The sequence below is a fragment of the Bison bison genome, unplaced genomic scaffold (genome assembly GCF_000754665.1).
Source record: "Bison bison bison isolate TAMUID 2011002044 unplaced genomic scaffold, Bison_UMD1.0 scf7180017864282, whole genome shotgun sequence".
NCBI lineage: Eukaryota > Metazoa > Chordata > Mammalia > Artiodactyla > Bovidae > Bison > Bison bison.
In genome coordinates this window covers 1,374,937-1,385,698 of record NW_011494854.1, presented here as the reverse complement: position 1 = coordinate 1,385,698, position 10,762 = coordinate 1,374,937, and the positions used below count along the sequence as shown (strand labels likewise).

At 41.2% G+C, this 10,762-nt stretch overlaps 1 protein-coding gene across 1 annotated transcript in view; it reads right to left on the bottom strand.

Annotated features, from left to right (window-relative positions):
* The window catches only part of MYO3B (myosin IIIB), a gene marked incomplete at its 3' end in the record, with an annotated part of 319,055 nt that overhangs the window by 108,869 nt on the left and 199,424 nt on the right, over positions 1 to 10,762 (bottom strand). The window lies entirely within an intron of this gene.

The following is a 10,762-nucleotide window of genomic DNA, read 5'->3' as shown; positions in this document are numbered from 1 at the left end:
ACAGTACTTTGGCCACCTCATGTGAAGAGTTGACTCATTGGAAAAGACTCTGATGCTGGGAGGGATTGGGGGCAGGAGGAGAAGGGGATGACAGAGGATGAGATGGCTGGATGGCATCACTGACTCGATGGACGTGAGTCTGGGTGAACTCCGGGAGTTTGTGATGGACAAGGAGGCCTGGCGTGCTGCAATTCATGGGGTCGCAAAGAGTCGGACACGACTGAGCGACTGAACTGAACTGAACTGAATCCTGTATTTCTCAAACAATTCCAGAAAACTGAAGAAGATGGAACAAAAACTCCGAATTTATTCTATGAGGCCACCATTACCCTGATACCGAAACCAGACAAAGATACTACAAAAAAGAGAAAATTGCAGTTCAATATCTCTAATTAGAAATCTTCAACAAAATCTTATGAATCAAATTCAACAGTATATAAAAGGAACCCTGCATCATGATTAAGTGATTTATTCCAGGGATTCAATGTTCACAAATTAATGTGATACACAACATTAACAAAAGAAAGTATAAAAACCACATGGTTATCTCAATAGACACAGAAAAAGCATTTGACAAAACCCAACATTCATTCATGATAAAAAAAACACAAAAAGCCCTCAGCAAAGCTGGTATAGTAGGAAAACATACGTCAACACAAGAAAGGTCATTTAAAACAAACCCACAGGTAACATCATACCTAATGTGAAAAGCTGAAAGCCATTCCTTTCAGGAACAAGACAAGGATACCCGTTCTCACCACCACTATTTGACACAGTATTGGAAGTCCTAGCCACAACAATCAGACAAAAATAAATAAATAAAAGACATCCAAACTGGAAGGGAAAAAGTAGAGATGTCACTACTTGCAGATGACATGATATTATATATAGAAAATTCCCAAAATAAAATTAGTTCTCTTGTAGCTCAGTTGGTAAAGAACCTGCTGCAATGCAGGAAACCTGGGTTTGATCCCTGGGTCAGGAAGATTCCCTGGAGAAGGAAAAGACAACCCAATCCAGTATTCTTGCTTGGAGAATCCCATGGACAGAGGGGCCTGGCAGGCTACAGTTCATGGGGTTGTGAGAGCTGGACCTGACTTAGCAACTAAACCACCACCACACAAATAATAAACTACCAGAAAGAGAAAGCAAGGAAACAGATTTAAAAATCACATCAAAGAGAATAAAATGCCCTGGAATAAAATTAATCGAGGAGGTGAAAGACCTGTACTCTGAAAACTACAAAGCGGTGATGAGGTAAATTGAAGGTGACACAAAGATATCCCATGTTCTTGGGCTGAAGAATTACTATTGTTAAAATATCCATACTACCCAAAGAAACCTACAGATTTAATGCAATCCCTATCAAAAAACCCAAGGCATTTTTCACTAGAACTAGAATAAATAATCCTAAAATTAATAGAGTACCCAAAGACCCTGTATTGAGAAAGCAATCTTGAGAAAAAAAGGATAAAGCTGAAGCCATCAGATTCCTTGACATAAGAAAAGGTATGGTAATCAAAACAGCATGGTACTGGCACAAAAACAGACACATCGATCAATAGAGCAAAATAGAGAGGCCAGGAATAAACTCATGCATATATGGTCAACTAGTCTAAGGCAAAGAATATACAATGGTGGAGACAGTCTTTCCAATTAGTGGTGCTGGGAAGACTGGCCAGTTAAAAATGAAGAAATAGATACTAGAACATTTTCTCATATCATATATAAAAATAAATTAAAATTTATTTTAATTTATTTAAAATAAATAAAACTAAAATTAAAGAGCTAAATGTAAGACCAGAAATCATAAGACTCCTAGAAGAGAATATAGGCAGAACACTCTTTGATGTAAATTGTAGCAATATTTTTTTTGGATCTGTCTCTTAAGGCAAAAATAAAGAAAAGAGACCTAATTAAACTTAAAACATTTTGCACAGCAAAGGAAATATTCAACAAAATGAAAGAACAATCTATGGAATGGTAGAAAGTGTTTGCAAATGATATGACCAACAAGGGGTTAATATTTGAAACATATAAACAGCTCATACAACTCAGTTTTTAAAAAAGGCCTCAATAAAAATGGGCAGAAGATCTGAATAGATATTTGGCCAAAGATACATACAGATGGCCAATAGGCACAGAAAATGATGCTCTACATTGCCAATCACCAGAGAAATGCAAATAAGTACAATGAGATATCACTTCACACCTGTCAAAATGGCTATCATCAAAAAGTCTACAAACAACAAATGGTGACGATGGAAAGGGAACTCCAGTACACTACTGATGGGAAAGGAAGTTGGTGCAGCCATGGTGGAAAACAATATGGTCGTTCTTCGAACACCAAAAAATAGAACTACCGTTTGATATGATCCAGCAATTCCGCTCCTGGATACACATCTGAAGAAAATGAAAACATTAATTCAAAAAGGTCCATGCACTCCAAAGTTCAGAGCAGTATAATTTACAATAGCTAATATAAGAAATCAACCTACATGTCCATCAACTGATGTGTGGATAAAGAAGATGTGGTATATATAGATATACAATGAAATATTACTAAGCCGTAAAAAATAATTAAATTCTGCCTTTCACAACAATGTGGATGGATCTAGTGGGAATTATGCTTAGTGAAATAAGTCAGACTGGGAAAGACAAATACTCTATGTTATCACTTACATGTGGAATCTAATAAAAAAAAATGTCTGCATATTAAAAAGAAACAGACTCACAGATACAGAGAACAAAGTAGAGGTTACCAGTGGGAAGAGGAAAGGGGGAAGATGGCAAGATAGGGGTGTGGAATTAAGAAATACAAACTCTCATATATAAAATAAATAACCAACAAGGACATATTATACAGCACAGGGAAATAGAGCCATTATTTTGTAATAACTTTAAATGAAGTACAGTCTATAAAAAACTGAATCACTGTGTTATATATCTGAAACCTATATAATACTGTAAATCAACGACATGGTGGCAGTGGCGGTGGTGGTGGCGCTCTGTCATGTCTGACTCTTTGTGACCCTATGGACTATAGCCTGCCGGGCTCCTCTGTCCATGGCACTTTCCAGGCAATACTGGAGAGGGTTGCCATTTCCTACTTCAGGGGGTCCTCCCAAACCAGGAATTGAACCCAAGTGTCTTGCATCTCCAACACTAGCAGGCAGATTCTTTACCACTGTACCACCTAGGGAGCCCATACATCAATTTAAAATAACAGAAAAGAAAGGAAATTGCCAGCTCTGTAGAATGTCATGTCACTGATCATGGTCCTGAAACATCACGTGCTATGAGAACATAGCTTTTTCTCTTAATCCTGGGTTCAGAAATGGCTCCTCTTCAACGTCTCCTGGACTTCTGAACCAAGTGATGAAGGATGTATGGTGGGAATAGCAGCAGTGGATTGGGGTCAGGGGAAAGGGAATAGGTGAAATGGAGAGGAGCGGGCAGAAGTTGTTGGAGGGTAATAACCACTAAGAGTGCTGGGGAAGGGATTTGTTTTGATGTTATTTCCATATATTCAAAGCAACCAAAACAAACAAAAAATAATCCACAGGCAACTATGTAGTTGTCATCATTCACTTTTACCAATCCTATCATGTTTCTGACTGTTGCAATTTTATTTTTGCTCTGGGAAAGTATATGTATGTTGTTTGTTGCTGTTAGTCATTCAGTTGTGTCCAACTCTTTGCGACCCCATGGACTGTAGCCTACCAGGCTCCTCTGTCCATGGGATTTTCCAGGGAGAATAACTGGAATGGGCTGTCATTTCCTTCTCCAGGGAATCTTTCTGACTCAGGGATCCAGACCATGTTTCCTGCATTGCAGGTGGATTCTTTACCACCGAGCCACCAGGGAAGCCCATATGTATGTTAGGAGAGTGAATCTGACTACCTTTTACACCTCTCATAATCTTCCTAATGTTATATTTTTGGCTAGAAGAGACTGTTCAAAGATTATGAGTCATAACATCCAACTTCTAACCAGGTCCATCATATGCTGTGCATAATTTTGAAGATAGCACCTCCTCTCTAGGGTTCTTGTTTCTTCAGAAGGAACTGATGTTTATGATTCCTGCCATGTGCTAGAAACTGAGCCAGATATTGAGGATACAAAACAGAAAGACATTCTCTGCTCCCAAGGTACTCAAAATGTGAGTGGGGAGATAGACACACAAACCAATAATTTCCGAATGGCTTGACCTGCTGCTCTCCCTTCCTTATTATGAAGATCTGTCAAAGGTACCATGCTGACATGAAAGCATGAAGGAAAGGGGACCTAATTCAAGTTAAGGAGGCAGGGGATGGCCCACTTATTCAACTTTGCTAGAAAATGCAAAGAGTATGGAAGAGAAAATGCTATTGCATAGACAGTCTATTCTGAATGGCTTAGTGTACTGAAGAGCCTTGGTGTATTCTTTCAGTAATGCAAAGCCACAGTATGATTGTGAGGAGGGCATGACTTGAGCAGTTTAGGGGTTTGGAAAGATGCTGACTTATGAGGGATGGTTTCCAATGACTGCAGTTGTAGAACTAAGGAGAGTAGCATGGAAGCTCTTGCCCTATTATAGCACAAAGCTGAGTCATCACCTAGGAACACCAGAGACCTGTATGATGGAATATTCTGGGCACCCATAAGAAGCCAGATAGCAAAACTACCAGCCTAAGTTGGGAGGAGATAGGGGAAACCACATATCCTATACTATAGTTAGTGCTCTCACCTCCAGAGGCTCTGGGTGCTTTGGCCATGGATATGAGGTGGACAAAAGACCATGTCCAAACACTCCTAACTTATATGGGTACAGGGGAAGAAGAAGCGTGATTTTGACAGGTATTCAACAGTCTGGTCACCCTTGGTACCATGTATGGAATGACAAGGGAAAGTACAGGAGAAATCTGAGCAGCCAGACATGGGTCCTCTTCATATCTCCACATGGAAAAAGGTGTGTTTCGGGGCGGTGGAGTGGCTGTTGACATTCTGCCTCAAAAACATACATACAGTATCATTCAGCCATAAAAAAGTAATGAAATACTGATATATGCTACAACATGAACGAATCTCAAAAACACACAGAAGGTCACCTGTAGTATGATTTCATTTATATGAAATATCCAGACTAGGTAAATTCATCAAGAAAGCAGAAGTAGAAAGTAGATTAGTATCAGCCAGGGGCTAGAGGGGAGGAGGAAATAGAGAGTAACTTCTTGGTGGGTACACGGCTTCCTTTGTAATAATTAAAATGTTTTGGAACTAGGTGTAAGTGGTGGTTGCACAACATTGTGTATGTACCGAATGCCACTGAATTATTCACTCTAAAGGGGTTAATATTATGTTATGTGAATTTCACATCCATTAAACACACACACACGCTGCAGCATCATGAGACTCAGAAGAGATATTGTACTATGATGCAGAACTGGGTTTGAATTTTAGTTCTGCCAGTTTCTAGTAGGTCCAGCTGCGAGAGCACAGGCTGGTCACTGAATCCCTAAGGTGCTCAGCCCTGGATCTGAGTAGTGACCTGCCTCATATGGCAGCAGTGAGGAGTCACAGAAACAGCGCATGTAAAATCCACTTCACTGTGACACATGACAAGCTTTAAATAATTCCTCATGATTAATGTCTGTGCTTCTCACATACACAATCCCAAATTTATTCAACTAATTTTATTTTAACTCTCAAGTATCTTTTATGCTATATCTTATTTAGTTGAGGGTAAACTTTCTTTGCTTTGGAATGAGTTTTGCCAAGAACAAAGATTTTCACATAGCAGAGACCCTGGTCATAATTAAAAAGATCTACAGTGGTACAAGTTACCCAGTTCAGGTTCACAGCAAATATCACTAAGCGATCATGATCCTCTATCCTGGATGTAGCCTCTGAATCCTTCTAACACAGCATTCTAAAAAGGTGATCTGGTGGTTAGTGCTGGGATGCAGGATGACACCAACTGGTCATCTCTTTCTATTGTAAGTTGTTCCTCTCAGAGAAGCACATGTGACTATGAAATCTTAGAGCAAAAAGTATATTTGGTTCTTGAAGTTCTCAATAAAGGCCAGCAAATCATTGACAAGTACAAAAACATCCCTCTTTTACTATTGGTCAATAGGCTTGGGAAGAGGAATTTAACACAAACCTTTAACATTTGAGACATTTTTTTTTAAAAAGGAAAGGGAAAAAAGGGAGGAAGGAAAGTAAAGGAAGAAAATACACTATGACTCTGTGGTGTAATACTAATACTTGAGGTTGTGCTGAGGTTGTGGGTACTAAAGGATTTTACACTATCCTCACTGGTAGATGGGTAGACATTGCTATCCTCATCCACAACTTAGGAAGCAGAGGCCTGGAGAGAACAAATGACTTGAAGACATTGAACCACAAAGCCAAGCTTCCCTGGTGGCTCAGATGGTAAAGAATCTGCCTGCAATGCAGGAGACCCAGGTTCCATCCCTGGGTCAGAAAGACACCCTGGAGAAGGGCATAGCAACCCACTCCAGTATTCTTGCCTGGAGAATTCCATGGACAGAGGAGCCTGGTGGGCTACAGTCCGTGGGGTCACAAAGAGTTGGACACGACTGAGTGACTAACACTTTCACTTGACTTTCAACCACCAAGTCATGGGCTATATTGGTTTCCTAGGGCTGCTGTAACAAAGTACCACAAACTGATATTTATTCTCTCACAGTTCTGGAGCCTAGAAGTCTGAGATCAAGATTTAAGATAGGTAGAGCCATGCTGCCTCTGAAGGTGCTAGAGAAGGATCTACTCAAGCCTCTTTTGTAGCTGACGGTGGTTCCTTGCTTTGTGGCAACATAGCTCCAATCTTCACATGGCATTTTCTCTGGCTGTGTCTGAATTCAAATTCCCCCTTTTAAAGGTCACTCTTTGTGACCCATGGACTGTAGCCTGCCAGGCTCTTCTGTCCATGGAATTCTCCAGGCAAGAATACTGGAGTGGGTTGCCATGCCCTCCTCCAGGGGATCTTCCCAACCCTGGGATGGAACCCAGGTCTCCCACATTTCAGGCAGATTCTTTACCATCTGAGCCACCAGGGAATTTCACTAGTTACACCAAATTAGGCATCCACCCTACTCTAATATGATTTCATCTCAACTAATTACAGGTACAATGTCCCTATTTCCAAATAAGGTCACATTCTGAGATATGGAGAGTTGGGACTTCAACATACGAAATTTTAGGGGCACAATTCAACCCATATCACGGGATGATCAAGGCCACGTTTACTGCACCTGTGTGAGGAATACTGCCTGAGTCTAAGAGTTTAAGTTTTGGGCCTCCACTGAAAGGAAGAATTCTCACTATTCACTAAAATATCAGTTCGGTTCAGTTTAGTCGCTCAGTTGTGTCTGACTCTTTGTGACTCCATGAATTGCAGCATGCCAGGGGTCCCTGGTCCATCACCAACTCCCAGAGTTCACTCAAACTCATGTCCATCGAGTCGGTGATGCCATCCAGCCATCTCATCCTCTGTCATCCCCTTTTCCTCCTGCCCCCAAGCCCTCCCAGCATCAGAGTCTTTTTCAATGAGTCAACTCTTCGCGTGAGGTGGCCGAAGTACTGGAGTTTCAGCTTTAGCATCAGTCCTTCCAAAGAACACCCAAGACTGATCTCCTTTAGAATGGACTGGTTGGATCTCCTTGCAGTCCAAGGGACTCTCAAGAGTCTTCTCCAACACCATAGTTCAAAAGCATCAATTCTTTAGCACTCAGCTTTCTCACAGTCCAACTCTCACATCCATACATGACCACTGGAAAAACCATAGCCTTGATTAGACAGACCTTTGTTGGCAAAGTAATGTCTCTGCTTTTGAATATGCTATCTAGGTTGGTCATAACTTTCCTTCCAAGGAGTAAGCATCTTTTAATTTCATGACTGCAATCACCATCTGCAGTGATTTTGGAGCCCCCAAAAATAAAGTCTGACACTGTTTCCACTGTTTCTGCATCTATTTCCCATGAAATGATGGGACCAGATGCCATGATCTTAGTTTTCTGAATGTTGAGTTTTAAGCCAACTTTTTCATTCTCCACTTTCACTTTCATCAAGAGGCTTTTTAGTTCCTCTTCACTTTCTGCCACAAGGGTGGTATCATCTGTATATCTGAGGTTATTGAGATTTCTCCCAGCAGTCTTGATTCCACCTTGTGCTTCTTCCAGCCCAGTGTTTCTCATGATGTACTCAGCATAGAAGTTAAATAAGCAGGGTGACAATATACAGCCTTGACATACTCCTTTTCCTATTTGGAACCAGTCTGTTGTTCCATGTCCAGTTCTAACTGTTGCTTCCTAACCTGCATATAGGTTTCTCAAGAGGCAGGTCAGGTGGTCTGGTATTCCCATCTCTTTATGAATTTTCCACAGTTTATTGTGATCCACACAGTCAAAGGCTTTGGCATAGTCAATAAAGCAGAAATAGATGTTTTTCTGGAACTCTCTGGCTTTTTCCATGATCCAGCGGATGTTGGCAATTTGATCTCTGGTTCCTCTGCCTTTTCTAAAACCAGCTTGAACATCTGGAAGTTCAGGTTCAGGTATTGCTGGAGCCTGGCTTGGAGAATTTTGAGCATTACTTTACTAGTGTGTGAGATGAGTGTAATTGTGCAGTAGTTTGAGCATTCTTTGGCATTGCTTTCTTTAGGATTGGAATGAAAACTGACCTTTTCTAGTCCTGTGGCCACTGCTGAGTTTTCCAAATTTGCTGGCATATTGAGTGTAGCACTTTCACAGCATCATCTTTCAGGATTTGAAATAGCTCAACTGGAATTCCATCACTAAAATATAGAACACTTTAAATAAAATTCTTCTTTCAAAAAGCCAATCAATAGTCCTTCACATAAAAAATCAATTATGGGATATTTCCCCCCACTCATTAACCTAGTATGATAGCTATATCACACACTTGATCAAGTTTCAAATAAAAATACTGAGGGGTCACCAGAAGTCACACACATACCTAGAAGGAGATGAAAGATCAAAAGTATCTATGATGACTTACCGTATTTAAAATCACTGTTATAAATTTTGAATCCACTTAAAAACAAACAACAACAAAAACCAGCCCTTTCTTCATCACCCTCAAAGGGTGATATCTGCTATTTTTAACCCTGCCAGAAATTATCAGTAGGCTGGAAGAATGTAGTACTACGACATGAGCCTTCATTTCCATTTCTAATTAAAACACTTACTGATCCCAACCCAGATGTGTTTTTTTCACCATAGCCGGTGGAAACTTCACAATGGAAACTATAGTGTCCTCAGAATGGAGGAGCAAGCAGGCAAGAATCTGGGGCTTAGCATCAAACTGGAAGACCATCACAGCCCTTGGGAGAAGACCCAGGAAGGGTATCAACCAGGCCACTCCATTTTCCCATCTTATCCTTACAATCTCATCTCTCCCAGCCCACAGGTCAGCCTTGGTGGGGGTCATGATTGGCTTTCCTCAACATCCACCACCTGGATCTACTTCCTGACTCTCTCATCTGTTGGCATCATTGTTGTTGTGAGTTACAAAATTCATTGTGACCACTTACATTTGCTGAACTTTCAGTCTGTACCTCACTTCTTTCAACACTCCATAAAGAACCTAATTGTGGATTACTACCTGTCTACATGCTCTTCACGAGCCATAAGGATAGCACCCTGGTACAAACCTGAGCCTGTGGCTGCCCTGTTCAAGGACTGCATTTCTTATCTTCCTTTGTAGCTATATGTGGCTACATGATAAATTGCAGTTAACAATATATCATATGGATTTGCCAGAAAGTCTTCTTCAAGAAAGGAAACTTTCATTTTTATCTCCTTCCATCTGCCCATAAATGTTGGAGCTACAGCAGCTATCTTGGTCCATGAGGGAATGGAAACAACACTTACTGGGCAGCACGAGGGCAGGAGTCTGGGTGGGTGCCACGTGCCCTGCCAGACCAGCAGTACATGCAAGTTTTAACACCCAGCTTACTTTATGTGAAAAGAAATAAAAATCTACCTTATTTAAGCCACTGTTATTTGGGATTTTCCTTCACAGCAGTCTTAATCTCAAGTGGTTAAGTGCTAACTAGAACTCCCATTTTACAGATAAAGAAACTGAGGCTCAGAGAGGTTAAGTAACCTGTTCAAGGTGAAAATTCTCAGTGGCAATGCTAGACTACAACCTGATTTCAGATGCTAAGCTCTTAATCTCTCCAACATATATTCTCTAAAAAGACCCTTCCCCATGCTAAAAATAGTGGCATCCTGTTTAACTCTTCCCTGTCTGTAGCATTTGTCTCCTCCCATGGCTTCCCTGATAGCTCAGTTGGTAAAGAATCTGCCTGCGATGCAGGAGACCCTGGTTTGATTCCTGGGTTGGGAAGATCTGCTGGAGATGGGATAGGCTACCCACTCCAGTATTCTTGGGCTTCCCTTGTGGCTCAGCTGGTAAAGGATCTGCCTGCAATGCAGGAGACCTGGCTTCGATCCCTGGGTTGGGAAGATCCCCTGAAGAAGGGAAAGTCTACCCATTCCAGCATTCAGTCCTGGAGAATTCCAAGGACTGTATAGTTCATGGGGTGGCAAAGAGTCAGACATGACTGAGCAACTTTCACTTCACTTCACAGACAGGTGCCATGCACTGTGGGTTCTGCCTTCCAGGGTCCTGGCAACAATTTCCTGTCCCACTGCTCCCTACTTATGTAGAAACACATGGCCGGCTGCAGCGGAGACAGAAGTGCTCAGCCTGTACGAGGTATGCCCTGGGA